The sequence below is a fragment of the Aphelocoma coerulescens genome, chromosome 3 (assembly GCF_041296385.1).
Source record: "Aphelocoma coerulescens isolate FSJ_1873_10779 chromosome 3, UR_Acoe_1.0, whole genome shotgun sequence".
Taxonomy (NCBI): domain Eukaryota; kingdom Metazoa; phylum Chordata; class Aves; order Passeriformes; family Corvidae; genus Aphelocoma; species Aphelocoma coerulescens.
Window position 1 is genome coordinate 906,764 of NC_091016.1, and position 15,133 is coordinate 921,896.

Genomic DNA, 15,133 nt, shown 5'->3' on the forward strand with positions numbered 1-15,133 from the left:
TTAAGTGTTAGGCTAGGAACAAAATCTGATAGAGAAAGATGCATACATGAAAATGAGTAAAATACCAGTATTATTAATTCATGACAGATGGCAGCTGAAATTTGGCTCTTAGTGGTGGATCCAGATATTATTTTTATATATACATACATACATACATATATATATATATATATATATATATATATATATATATAGCATTCACATACCAATTTATTTATATATAAATAATGTATTAAAAAAAATTACTTCCTTTTTCATTCCTTTCTTATAGTAAAATGCATATTTGGAGGAAGGGAAAATGTTACTTTTAGAAATTCACTGCTCCTGATCTGGAAAAGACCTCTGTGGTTTTAAATGTTTTGTTTTAATCAGAAATCAATTTCCAGCTACCCTTTAAAGTGATACCTTATCTGTCCTACACTTATGTACTGCTTAATTTTGTACTCCTGGGAGGTCTTCTTTCTCTCTGATAGAAAAGAGTTTATTAACTTCCATTTATTAGGAGAATTTAATTTCTTTCCCATTCCTAAATTTAAGAAAATATTTGAAGAATGATTTAAAAGTAATGGTGAGGTTGTTTTTTTTCTTTTAATTGGGCAATAGAAGAGAAAATCTAGAAATCATGACAGTAGTTGACCTTTGGAATTTTGATATGGTTATTTTAAAAGGAAAATAAACCGAAGATTAAGAAAAGAAAAGAATCCTGTTTAAGTATACAGTTCACATATTCCAACTAGTTGCATTCTTGCCTTAAATTCAGTAACTCCACTTAGCTATTCTAAGATTTCTCCAGACATTTCAGATACATACAACTATAAAGTATATTAAATATATAATTTGTACTGATTGTAACACAACATTATTGTAACTTTACAAGTCAATGTTGTTGTCACCTTTAATATATAAGGCCTGGCTATCTGGGGGGTTTTTTCCATTCCTTGAGGTTTTTACTTATTGAGAAATTTGGGAATAAAAGAGAATTTGTTAATAAGATGTTACCATTGTGAATAAAGCATATAAATAGAAAAAAAAAAAAAAAAAAGAACTTCAAAGCTTCAAACCATTTACAAGCTAAATGATTTTAAATCTGAAAGAAACTACAGGAGCCTCCAGTCTTACTTTTTTGGCATATTGCGAAACTAAGTAACACATTGGAATAAAATATAATGGTACAATTTAATTTCACCCCCTACAGAAAAGTCAGTACACATGTATAATGTTGCTTGTGCCAGTGTTTGAGGGAACCAGGCTTGTGGCACTGTTACACAGCATGTCCTGTAATAAAAAATGAAGTTCATGCTTTTTTGCTCAGCACATCAGCTCATTATTTTATGCAATTTTTATGATGCAACTCATCAAATGATGCAATTTTCTTGATCTATTACGATTTAGAACTGACAGTTTCTGGGAATCTCTCATTTCTCATATGGTAAGCTAATAAATATCACTTTTACTCCCCCATATATAATTGCAAATTGATTTTCAAGTTAAATCACTTAGCTTCACTTTTCATTGTCTAATGTGGCCTTATATAATGCTAAATACTGAGGCTGTTGAGTAACTAGAGAGTAAAACAATTGATTTTTTAAATAATAATTGTCTGTGGTCAATTATCATAGAAGGGGGGATGTGTGTATTTCAGCCTTGTAGGACAAACACTGATTCCCATGAACGAATCTGTAGAAGATTTGAGGGTAACTCAAGTCCATTAACACTTCTGAAGCCTTGAAGCAGATGTCTCTGTTTTTAACTCCTCCAGTTCTTCTGTGTAGTTGGCAAGGACAGGTGGGCATTTTCAAAAGCCTACAAAGGGACATCTTGTCTACCTCATTGGATAACTAAACTTTGGCCAAAAATCTCCCAAACCCCTTGAAGACCTCGAGGCTTTCCTGTAAGTGATTCAGGGATCTTGGGCATAAAGTTTATGTACAAGAAAACTGAGGATCAGATCTCAGACAAATCTCCGTGGCCAAATGTATTTGGAGATCCATGATCTTACGTTCCTCTATCTGTTCCTTTTCATCAGCTTTTCTTCACGGGTCGCTTTTCATCAGCTTTTCTTCTTAAACTTCTCTGTGTTGCAGTGGAGACCAGACTGGACCTACCTTCAGCCCTTCATGATGTTTCCAGTACTTTCCTCTGTGCTTCCTGGCACTGTGCTCTGTGCCATCCACACATCCCTGGGATGGCTGATTGCATTTCCATACCTGGGTGCTTTGACCAGATCTTTCCGAGAAAATGCTCTGGGAAAGCAAATTTGTGCTCCAGTGCTGCAATGCTGTTACACTGTCTTATCTCTGACTCCATGTAAATATTGTTGCAGAGGGTTAAGGTTTAAGTAACTTAAACTACATTGTCTCTGCTAAGAGGTTTTTTTATCAGGAAGGTAACGGAGTTCACTTGAGAGGAAATTAATTTCCTTGCAGAAATCCAATACATCCATTTTCACTGGGAAGGAAAGAGAAAGAAGTAAAATCCAGACTGTTTCCAGATTGAGAGAAACAGTGACTGTAGGTTTTGGAAAGTGATAAAGGTACTTGAGGGAGGCCACTTGCTTTTTGCTTTCCTTACCTATGTGGGACTGAGCCTGGGTATGTCAAGCCACTTCCAGTAAGGTGCCAACAGCTGGGTGAAGGGGAATATGACAGCAGTCAACTCCTCTTGCATGCCACTGAGTTGTGCGTCCTTCCTTGATGTTGTTTTTATTTCTAGTGCATATTATAATAATTCTTCATTCCTATACATTTGCTATTTAAGATTTTGTAAAGCATGACTGGAGACTACTATAAAGCATTTGTGACTACTAATGACCTGCTGACTGGTGCCTGGGACTTCAGGCAATTTACTAATCAATATTTGCTTAAAAAGTAGTGTGATTTGTGGTGTTTTTATTACTAGTCATGAGAAATAACAATTGCTTTTTCTTGTCAAAATTAGAAGTACAAAATATCCATATTTAACACAGTGATTCGAGAAGAATCTGTATTTAGCTTCTATTTTAAATTTAATAGAATCAGATGTACTCAATCATATCCAGTTTTGACTGCTTAATTGAAATCAGTGAGGCAGAACCTGCACTGTTGTTCACTGACATTTCTTCACCAACACAATTTGGATTACAGTAACTGATAGTATGTTGTCATCTGGATTTATCTACATCAAAACCTATTTTGTAGAATTCTGCAGGGCAGATTAAAAAAGAAAGAGAAACAGTATCAATATATACTGGCAATTATCTAAGGTCCACAGTTCTTCTCTAAACTTCTGTATCATTTTCTCAGTAAACTCAGTTAATGTTGATGTTTTTAAACCATGCACTGTTGATTCCTGCCAAATGTACTTTTTGTTCTACAAATTTCCCTTCAGCTGTCCTTAGTTTTTTGAACCTAATTATTTTCATTTGAAAATTGGCAGAAAGAGCTAAGTGTTTTTTTTATAACAGTTCTGCCAAGTCCACTGGACCAAATTCTTACAAATGTAATTTGCCTGGCTTTGCAATCAGTTTAGTTTCCAGATGATTTGGCTCATCATAACTTTGAGAGAAACACATAATGGTGACAAGGTGCCCCGGCCAGATTAACTGAATGCTTTTTAAAAGTACATGTAGCCAATGAAGAAATAAACAAGAATCAGGGGGGTTGATTTAAAGCCTCTTAACTTTTTGTAATGGGATCTTGTACTTGAAGTCATGTTCATTTCAATTTACATGCAAGGTCCTTCAACATGCATAAATCTGTTTTAACTGTTTATTCCTGGAATAATCTACAGTCACAGGACAGTGTATAATCTTCATCATCTTTGTCTTGTTTTAACTCTATTACAGATTTACTGGCTGCAGCAAAAGAAAAGGTAGAATTATGCAAATTAGCTGGGAAAGATGCCCATGTAAGTATGATGTATGTTTTTTATTATGGCTGAGGATTATGCATATCTATGTATTTTTTATTAAATGCAAAAAATGCTTTAGTAAGCTCTTGTTACACTTCTTCTGAACTAATGTCCTAAGTGTTTTTTCTTAATTGAAAAACAAAGTTACATTTCTATTGGTTTCTAAATATTAATACTTAAAAAAATTCAATCTTGCAGGCATCAATCATGATATGTTGTTCTTTTGTGTAATAAATGCAGCTGAGAGATGAATGGCGTTTCCTCAAAAATGTATACCAGGCAGTATTTCCCTGGAATCCTCTTTTCTCACATTAAAATGCTTCTTTTTTTCTTGGGTGTATCCTGAATGTAACTTCATTATAATTCATTAAAGAAACAGTAGTAGAGCAGTGTACAAATCAACTTAATTTGCAGACAGCTGCAGTTGGGGTTTAAAAAAAAATCTCAGACTCAATGGCTTTTGCCAGAAACCACAAATCTTCTTTAGGAAGTATATTTAAGGTACATATGTGTACACAATACAACTTTTATATGTTTTGTGCAGCACAGATTACGTCACGTGTCTAGAGCCCACTATAAATGTAAACATTTCCTGGCTGTAAAATAAAATTTCTTCCTTTTCTCTCCAAAAAAAATCTCCAGCATGTCGGTTACCAAGGTATCTTCCAGCTCAAAATGCTATCAGCTCTCTGCCTGAAGAGTTTAGCTTTTTATTCTAACTTGTTACTACCCTTACCTTTACAGCAGTCAGAACCTAAACAATGCTGAGCATTGGAAATATTCTGATACTGGTGCATGTGGAAGATTTGTGCTGGTCTATTTCTACACTAAGAGAAAAAGGAGAAGGTCCTGAGAGGGAAATAGTTGTTTCGGACTCTCACTTAGATGCAGGGTGATGGCTTGAACATATGAACAAATCCTGTGTGTTCCCTCTGAAGTATGTTATGTGTTTTTGTGTTCATTTCGTTCTGGGCAAGGCTAAATCAAGGCTTTTCCCCCAGCCCCATGTATCATCCTTGCAAGCATGCCTGTGCTACTTACCAACAACAACAACATGGAGCAAGCCCAGCTAGAGCCAGGATGTCCCACTGGACTCAGAAATGACCAAATAAAAGTCACCAGTAAGATGTGGTTGGTGCAGAGACAAAGCATGCCCTTGGAAGTGTGTTGAAGCCTTTCAGCCCACTGCAGTCGCTTTAATCATGTGATCTTTGGTATTAAAGCATGTGCAGTACCCTGAGCTGGGAGCAAAGGCAGGAAGACTGGTAGCCAGACAAACCCAGTGGCTCTGCGACCTCTGCCCAATTGTTGACGGGTGGTGTTTGCTACAACACTGGCTGAACAGATTCCCTCCAAACCGTGGTGTGAGCAGACAGTTTCTCGTGGCTGTAAGCATACAGCAGAATTAGGTTTGCAAGTCTGATTGATGAACTGCCTGGTAGATAGCCACTGTCAAGTTATAGTCCTAACAGGTTTGAACTACTTGTAAACAGTTTCTGCTACAGTAGTTCTGAGTTTAAATACACCAATGCTATGGCTGTAACTTATATAAGCTTATATGGCTGTAACTTATATTCTATGTATAATGTGAAAGAGAAGAATAAACATGAAAAGTAACCTTTATCTTTCTTTTCCCAACAGACAGAGTGTGCCAATTTTATCCGAGTTCTTCAGCCGTACAACTGGACCCATGTTTATGTCTGTGGCACAGGAGCGTTTCACCCTCTCTGTGGATACATTGAGCTTGGAACTCACAAAGAGGTAATTTAACTTTCTCACTAGTCTGACATGTCAAGGAATAGCCCTCATCTTGTGTAGCATTCATCATAGATTGGAAAATACTATGTGAGTGTGTAAAAAATGACCTGACAGCAGCTTGCATAAATAACAGGGTAAGTGGTGGATTCTGTGGGTCAGACGGGAACTCTTGTCCTCACATTTGCTATGTGCATATCGCTTTTGAACAAAGCACTTTTCCTCAGGCTTAATACACAAAGTTCTTCAGAATGACACTTCCATGTGATTAACTAAGTGAAGAGAACATCTGACCCAGATGTCTTCCTTTCTAGTAAGTCATTTCTGCACATACTTTCCTTGCGCACACACATTCAGAGTTCAAGATGAAACTTGTGGTTCTGTCTTTAATGTACATATACCGCAGAGGGTTTCCTGTGCCTTGTGCGTGAGAGTAATAAACACTTTGAAAAGGTTCTCTAAGCCTGAGTCCAGAGACAGCATCTCAGGACTTTGCAGTGTGTTGCAGTCTGGTCACCAAGCAGGTCTTGGATGTCCTCCATCACTAGTGGCATATTCCTGAGCTGAAGTTAGCAGCTGACTGGTCTTCATTTACTGGTGACAAAGAAATCACTATCCTAAGTGGTAAATGTTTGAGACCTAACCCCCACAACAGAAGAATTTTAGTGTTGTGTCAAGCAGCCACTTAGTACACAAGTCTCTTTTGAACTCCTATATGTATCACACCTTGGCTGTATTTATCCCACTGATACTGTTCTCAGACAGTGTTGAGATGTGTGTGACCTGTCCCTCTGCTTGCCTGTGGTGCAGGCTTCCTATGCTGCTATAGAAATAGCTTTCTCTTTTCTTCAGGGCTTGGTGAAATTCTATAGGAATATAGGAAATGAGGTTTAAAGTTAATAAATGCAATAACCTGAAACAGAATAATAGAATTATAGAATGGTTTGGGTTGAAAGGGCCCTTAAAAATTATCTCGTTTCAACCTCCCTACCATGGACAGGGATGCCTTCCACTAGACCAGGTTACTCAAAGCCCCATCTAGCCTGGCCTTGAACACTTCCAGGGATGGGGCATCCACAGCTTCTTTGGGCAATCTGTGCCGGGGCCTCACCACCTTCAAAGGAAACAATTTTCTTCCTGCTATCTTATCTAAACCTACCATAGTTCATTAAAAGCCAGTCCCCCTTGTTCTATCACTGACACATGGAATCGAGGGAAGGTCCTCATGGAAAAAAAAGTGATTAAGCTTGCCCAGACTGAGACCCATAATTATGTACCCCCCAATCTGTGTGTTGGATGACCAACCCAGAGGGGCTGCCTATGCAACAGAAAACTGAAGCTATGAGAGATCTACTTGGTGGTGTTCTTTCCCTAATAAACCATTAATGCTCCTGGTATTGTCTGGTATATCCTGTATAATTTGGCTTACAATGAAATAATTTGTTGGCTTCTTTGCTTTGCTACTTTAGATATTCCGGTTGAAGCAACTGAAATTTTAGATCCCTTGTATCATGCTGGTTTCTTAGCTGAATGATCAAATACACAGCTGAATGGAACAGAACAGCTCTCAGCAAGAGTGTAAGTAAGGCTCTGGTTTACCTCTGGCTCATTAGCAAGATTCCTTATTCACTCTACCATTGCCCTACTTCATTTCAACTACTTCATTTGTGAAGGTTGTTTTCACCAGACCTTATGAAATTATGGATTTGGTCTGACTGTTCAGTCCGGCAGCCAGTCTAGACAAGGGGTCTGTCTCAGTTAGACAGGACCAATTACCTTAGAAAGGAAATGGAAGAAGAATCCTGGCATCGTGTTTCCTAATCCCCTCACTGTCTCCCAGTCCTGCCTCTCCCACATTCCTCCTGCTTGCTCAGCTGCAGTGGTAGGTTGGGCAGTGTTCAGCACTGCTCCTGCCTCTTCTGACAGAGAAGCTCTTCTACAGCCTCCTACTGAGTTATCAGCCTTGAATGGCATCAGGCATATTTTCCCTTTCCTTCTTGGAGCCCCAAACACCCTTCAGCCACCATCCTTCCACCACCTCTCCATATAAATGTGACAAGGCTGGAGGGTGCTGAGGATAGGCCCAGTGATGTGAATTTGACAGGCAGTTGAAAATGTCTCCTTGTAGGAACTGAAGCCAGGAGTCCTACAGGATAAGTCAAAGCACTTTTAGTGCAGATCCATTCTCTTAGTATTTTTTCATTCTTCCGTCCCTCCCCTTTTTAATTTGGTTTTTTTTTTTCAATTTAAATCTCTGGGTTATAAGAACAGATAATGAATGTCTGGTAATTAGCAACCTCTCCAGGAAGCTGTGGGATGCTTGGGAGAGCCAGGCCCTGAGATAGCCTCACGGAGGCTGTGAAACCAGGCAGTGCTCTGCTGACCTTTGAAAGCTGCTCGTGGATCTGCACAGTGCTCTCCTGGCCAGTGCCAGAGCTGTGAAAACAGAGAGGAAAACAGTGTGGATCAGGTGACTCAAAACCACAGCAGACACTGCTTTTGAAGCAGCACAAATCCCCAACAGAATCACACAATTAAAGGGGATTAAAGTCCTTGTCTTGTTATTGCTCGAGTCGCTGCCAAAACTTCTCTTGGCTGGTGAAGAAGAGGCTTGGCCCGGTTGGTGCTGTTAGCCACAGCTCTCCAAGGGATGCTCTTTTCTTTGAAAGCTTTGCCCGAAGTGAAAGCAGGAGGTTAATTCTGTGTGAATGCTTGGTAGTGTCCATTAGTTTGTCGGGGTGAAGCCTGAAATACTTGATGTTGATCTGTAACTCCCTTGGTCCCCTGAGTATTGCTGGACTTGCAGACAGCCTCTTCGCATGTGATAAGGCAAGGGTTCCCTGAGCAGCTCAGGGTTGCACATCCTAGAACTAAGGACAATTGGACACCAGCGTAGCATTGTAAGAAAAAAAAAAAAAAATCAGTTTAGTTCTGTCCTTGCTCTGCTCACTGTAGGAGCCTGAGAAATTGGTTTGCTGGATATTCCACAGGTTTGGGAAGGTAACGAGTTTTTTGCTGGTTGAATTCTGCTTTGTATGAGCTAGGACGGCTGGAGGAAATTGAATTTATGTTCACGGATTGGAATTGATTTTTCTTTTCTCTTAAGGAGCTTAATTATTCAATATCCTGGGCTTTTGTCTTCTGAGCCTAGAGAGTTTAGGAGGCACCTCAATAACATAGAAAGGTTTGGTCATTTATAATCTGATGTCCATTAAGGATGAATTGAATTAATGTGTTGTGAAGTCTAATCCTATGTGGCCATCTTTGGACATACTTGCTTGTCATTTGTACTCTCCAGGCGTCTTGCAAGTCAGAGGTATGGAAACAAATAATTAAAATCACTTCACATATTTTTAATCGTTTAAACCATGGAGGTGTTTTGATTTTTTTTTTAAACTAGCTTCTAAAGTTTTTTCTCTACAATAGACATTAAATCCACATTGAATGGGTTTTTGAGTACTAGAGGGATTTTAAGTATCACAGTAGATAGGAAAGCATGGTGAATGAAAATATGTTAAAAGCCATTCTCTAGGCAATCTCCCTTCTCTTAATGGCAGGACAATTCTGAAGATCAAGTCTCTATACCTGCAGAGAGTTCACTTTACTCCTCTGAGCTATCAATTTGCCTTCAGCAGGACTCACAGTGGATTTCAGCTTAAGTGTGCTTTCAGGAAACCACTGAAAGGGGCAAGTAAAAGAGCCCTTGTTGGCAATTCTGAACTATAATAAAGCTTCAAATGGATGCTTACAGGAATCGACTTGTTGATTACCCACTGAAAACATAGGGAATAATTTTTAAATAATTTATTTTCTTTATCTTCCTCTATGCCCTTGTTCTGTGGCCCAGGAATTAATCACACGGTATTTGGAAACGACAAGGAAAAATCTATTCTGATATCTCTTGTATCGTTAGCCTTGTTAAAAATAATAAGAGAGAGCATATGCTCTTTCATTTTAAAAGAGTCTGAACTGTGTCTGCTGTGAACATTATTCAGCAGTCCCTGGAGAAATTTCTGAGTCAGCCAGAATCCCTTCAGGGTCTCCTGTTGCAACACAGTCTATCAGCACTTTCCCAAATAGAAGCCAATGCCTTTTAAGTACAATCCAGCTTTTCACTGGAGTAGAAATGAACAATGCATCTCCTTTTTTTTGAAAATAATTGTATTTTTTTAAGATTTGTGTTTCCCTATAGAGTGACCAGGATACAGTAAAACACTGAATGAAAATATACAGATGTAAAACAGACACAGACTGTAAACATCAATGCTGCGATGACAGCTGCACGATCTAACACATCTTTACTTTGTACATTAGCAGAACAGGCTGTCTAAGTGAGTTTTTCTCTGTAGCCACACCAGGATAACGAATTTGTGTTTATTCTCAGGAAATGGTATTCCGTTTGGATACCCAGAACCTGGAGTCTGGCAGGTTGAAATGCCGTTCGATCCCCAGCAGCCGTTTGCTTCAGTGCTGGCAGGTAAGGAGCCACCAGAGCCGGGTGCTTCCCTCGGACCTGCGATGGCTCAGGATGCGAGCCCGGGGGCTCAGCAGATGTCACCGCTGGAGCTCCTCTGGCGCTGGTCGTGTTTCCAGTGCTGGTCTGTGCTCTCAGAGCTGGGGAAGCCTTCAGGCTGCAGACAGCACAGAGCTGGAAGGGCAGCCGTGCAAACAGAAGCATTAGAATGCCTGTAAAGCCTCTGTCAGCTGGACAGGAAGGCAGTTTCATCCTCACCCAGTCATTGCTCCTTTAAGAGGACAACAAAAAAACCTGCAGGGACAGGGAGTGATTGAAGCCCTTTTGGGCCTCTTTCTGCAATTATCAATATGTTCTGCCCTTTGAAGTCTGCTGACATGCACTATTTCCATAACTACGTTTCTGAGGTTTCTATTTACTCGAGTAGCCACTTCTGAAGCTGGGAGCCGAGGAACAGGACAGTGCGCTCTGCCTGCTGCGTGCATCGCAGCACTGTGTGGTCTGACATTTGGGGCCGAGGAATGTCAGCTTGAGTGATTTAAAACCACTCTAAGAGCTACTTTTGTCATGGTTTGGTTCATAGCTTTGGACAATTCTCATTTAACTTGTCTGTCAAGCATATGAATACAAGATGAGAGTGAAGCACCATGACGTTTTCATTTACAGCCAGAGAGCAGTGATGACAATGCTTTGAAGTATCGGTCACTCTGTGTTATAAAAAGAATATGACTAATGTTCAGTCTTTATTCTCAGATAATAAGATAGATGATTTGTGATTCTGACCCTACAGATGGGGCAGGACTTCCTTTATTAAAAACAATAGATTAAAGCCTGTGCTTATTCTTCTCAGAGACCCCTAGTACTCTTTAATGACTGTGAAGTCTATTTTTAAAATGGGAATCCAGAAACTTTAACTTTTTTTTTTTTTTAATGCAAGCAGTAGAACTCTGTGATTTATTGCAGCATTTCCTAATTTCAGTAGCATTCTAGTGCTTTGACTGTTCTATTAAATCTTGTGAAATGAAGAAGCTGCTCTCCTTTAGCTACCTAAGACATGAACTTTGCTACGTAACAATTTTTTGCTCTAGATAAAATTAAGGGTCAGGGTATTCTAGTATCCCTTTTTTGATTGTGCCTGGTGTCAAGTGCTTCACAATAATGTACAAGGAGCACTGTAAAGAGTTACAGGCCTGACCAGAGAATGTGTTTCTGCTCTATCTTTGGATGCTAACCTTATTCCCAAATGAACGAGGAGAGCAGTACAGTTCATGCATAAGATGCTGCCCTGGAGCTCAGGTGAGATCATTTCCCATCTCTGCCACTGATGAGCAGAGTAACCTTGGTGTGTCACTTCTCTCTGTCTACCGCCAAATGGCAGTAAAGATTACTTGTATCCTTCAGAGAACACTTTTTATTCAGTTATACATTTATGAGCTAAGTAATATCTAACTGTATTTTCACTCATATATGTAAGTTAATGCAGCTGAGTAATTTTCATTCTTTGTAGAAATAGGTCATCTGAGTACTACATGACATATCACTTCAAGTAAATCCCACAGATAAATTGGAAAAACTAGTCCTTTTGACTGAAGAATCACCTGCTGATCATCCATCCTCTATTACAAATTACCACTCACCAAAACTGTTCAGGACGTAGCAGGAACTTGGAATGAGAGATACCAAACACTGAGAGAAGTGCTGAAAGTGCCTTGTCAGCAGAGCCTAAGCAAGGATGGAGAATTTCTGTTGGCCCTTCAGATGCATCGATCACCGAGTGCCTGTCAGTTGGCAAACACCAATTACCCTGCCCATTCCTCATTATGACAAATACCTTTCAGAACGCACTATTGCCCAATAATCTGTCTTGTTGTACAGTGATAGTTTGTAATTAAACTTCTTGTTCCCTGGAGGGCCCTAGTTTTGGCTTCCTAAGAGAGAAAGTGCAATGTGATAGATGTATCGCTTTTTTTCACTTCAGACGAATGGAACAAATGTCCAGATTTGCCCGAATGACTGCCAAAATGCAATCTTTAAAAATTCAAAACAAAACAAAAAAACTAGCAGTTTGTTTATTTGAAGGAATTCTGCCAGTATTTGGAAGCAACATAGATGCAAGAACAAATGGTTATTTAATTATTTTAAAGCACTAGTATTGTATTTATTGGCCTATTGTTTGTCCTAAATTCAGCTGTTTCCATGATGTTTAGTCTTCTTAATACAAAACGTAAATTCACAGTTAATATCCTGAGGATTTTTAAAACCCTGGGCTAGGGACGGGCACAGGGACAACGTAAGGGGGGGCTGGGCTACCGCTGGGCCCGCAGGGGCTGGAGGGGGCGGCGGGAACACCGGGGCTACCGGCGGAGCCGCCCCGCTGGGACAAGCGGTGGAGCCGCGGGCGGTGCCTGAGGGCCGGGACAGGCGGGACCTCGGGCTCAGGAGCGGCGCTGCAGCTGCGAGCGGCGCCACAGGAGCCTGGGCTTGGGGGGGGCAGGCGGCAATGGAGGGGGCGATGCTTCCAGGGGTCCCAGCCCTTCTCTTTCTTGTTTCCCCTTTGCTCCTTTCCTTGGGTCTCTGACAGCTTTAAAATTCTTATCCCTTAGACCCTATGTTTCCCACCCAGCATGAAGCGTACTTGCTTTCTTCTGCGTTAACGAGTTCTTTGGAATTTATAAATACTCGTATTAGCGGTGATGGCGCCCGCCCGCGGAGTGATCCGCCAGGAGGGACTATTTGTGATGCGGTCCTGCCCGCGGAGGGATCACCGGTGATGCGGCCCCACGCGGAGTGATCCGCCAGGAGGGACTATTTGTGATGCGATCCTGCCCGCGGAGGGATCAGCGCTGGTGCCGCTCCAACCGCGCGGCCGTGAAAAACGAGCTTCACTCTTTGTAGAATTTGAAGGAAAGTTGAAGAAAAGGGACAGTTTAATGAAAGTTTAATAAAATCAGGAGACAGCAGCAAAAACGCCGCTACGGCCGGGTGCTTCGCAGAGAGACAAAGGCGCACCTTTACAGCCAAAAGAGCCTCTTTAACACCGAGCTCCCTCTGCCGGCTCCCAATCCCAGCCCGCGCTCCCGGGCAGGGTTTCTTTCGGACCAGGGCTGCGTTTCCATCCTCCGCTCTGGGAGTCACCAGGTGCGTTAGGAACGAGCCGATCCCGCTCTCTGAGACACAAGGGCTCGCTCCAGGAGACTGTTCCTGTTCCTCTGTTCCAGCCGCTCTGCTCTCCCCAAAGCACCATTTCCTCGGAGCTCCTCTGAAACTGCATTTCAATGGACCGAGGGCTCCAGAAGCTGCAGAGTCGTGCAATGGGGTTTTTTTGGGAAGCGACCTTAAGCTCTTGCAGTTCCACCTCTGTCATGAGAATTTCAGGGCTCTAAGACTCACAGAACGATTTGGGCTTGGAAGGACCTTAAAGCTCATCCAGTGCCACCGCTGCCACGGGCAGGGACACTTCCCACTGTCCCAGGCTGCTCCAGCCCCAATGTCCAGCCTGGCCCTGAGCACTGCCAGGGATCCAGGGGCAGCCACAGCTGCTCTGGGCGAACTCTGCTGGGGTCTCCCCCACCTCCCAGCCAGGAATTCCCAATTCCCAATCTCCCATCCATCGCTGCCCTCTGGCACTGGGAAGCCATTCCCTGTGTCCTGTCCCTCCGTCCCTTGGAAATCCTTTCTCTATCTTTTCCTGCGGCCCCTTCAGGCACTGGGCGGCCCCCGCTGGGTCACCCCGAAGCTGCTCCTCTGCCGGCCTGTCCCGGTGTGTCCCTGTGTGTCCCTGTGTGTCCCGGTGCGTCCCGGTCTGTCCCGGGGTGTCCCGGTGTTTCCCGGTCTGTCCCGCTGTTCCCCGTGTCGCTCCGCGCGCGCTGCGCCACGTGACTCTCCCACCGCCCCGCGGGGAGGGGGGGCCTGACCCGCGCCACGCCCCCTGCGCGCGCGCTCCGCCGGGGTCACGTGGTTCCCCGCGCGTCACGTGATCGGGGCGGCGGCGGCGGCGCGGGAGCCGCCGGGAAGCGCCAGGCGGGACCGGGCCGGGATCGGGCCCAGCGCAGCCGCGGCCCTGCCCGAGCCCTGCGAGCCGCCAGCCCGCCATGGACCGCCGGGACCTTTCCGGATCGGCCGCCCGCTTGGCAGCCGCCCCCCCCTCCCTCCGCCGGGCCCGCCCCGCGCCCCCCCCGGCGCTCCGTGACTCGCCGGCGGCTCCGCGGCTCCTCCGTCGTTCGCCGGTGGCGGCAGCCAAGAGATGGTGCGGGCCCAGCGGAGCGACCAGCGCAGGTGAGCGCGGCCGGGCCTGGCCTCCCGCCGGCACCGGGGCAGCGCCGGGGCCGCGCCGTCCCCGCCCCGGGCACTCCCGGCACCCCCTGGGCGGCACCGGCGGGCCCGAGGGCGGCATCGGCCGCTCCAGGCGCAGCTCCCGCCGGGACCCGCGGCTTTCCCCGCGCTCGCGCCCCGCTGTGGGGGACACCCCGGGAGGGCGGGGGTCCCTCCCCGGGCAGCGCAACCCGGGGCATTCCCTGGAACGGGGACTCGGGGCGGGCTCGGGGCCGGCGGGGCCGCTGCGCTGCCCTCCCCGCTGATGGGTTGAATGGTGTTCCGCTCATTGGCTTTGTCAGGGCTTTGTTCCTTCCCCTTTGCTCTCCCGGTTTGCGGCCGGAGCCGCTCCGGGATGGAGCGGGCCAGCACCGGCACGGGCTGCGGGGCTCTGGGGGCGGCCGGCGGCTCTGGGCGGCTCCGCGGGGCTGCCGTGCTCGGGGAATTGGCTTCCGCCGGCTGCTGCCGAAGGTCAGCGAGGGAAGAGTCGCGGGTCCGGACACAATCCCGTCCGGACTGAGTGGGTGGCTCTTACGTAAAGCCTCATCCTTGGGGGGGGTTGTGTTGGACTTTGTAAAAGAGCAGTCGCTTAACGTTCCTGGGCTCTGGGCTGACTTTTTTCCTTTTTTGCCATTTTTCAATGAACAAACCAAAGCGAGAAAGTGTTGAGAGGTGTAAGCCGGGTATCGGTGCATTCAGTGCTGT

General features: G+C 44.2%; 1 long non-coding RNA gene across 1 annotated transcript in view; it reads left to right on the forward strand.

Moving 5' to 3' along the window:
• Positions 1 to 8,548, forward strand: part of LOC138107489 (uncharacterized) — a 43,294-nt gene extending 34,746 nt beyond the window's left edge. Inside the window, exons 5-7 of the long non-coding RNA XR_011149550.1 lie at positions 3,824 to 3,885; positions 5,530 to 5,649; positions 7,113 to 8,548. This is a non-coding gene — a long non-coding RNA (uncharacterized lncRNA). The remainder of the gene's footprint in view (positions 1 to 3,823; positions 3,886 to 5,529; positions 5,650 to 7,112) is intronic.
• Positions 8,549 to 15,133: the final 6,585 nt, after the last annotated feature.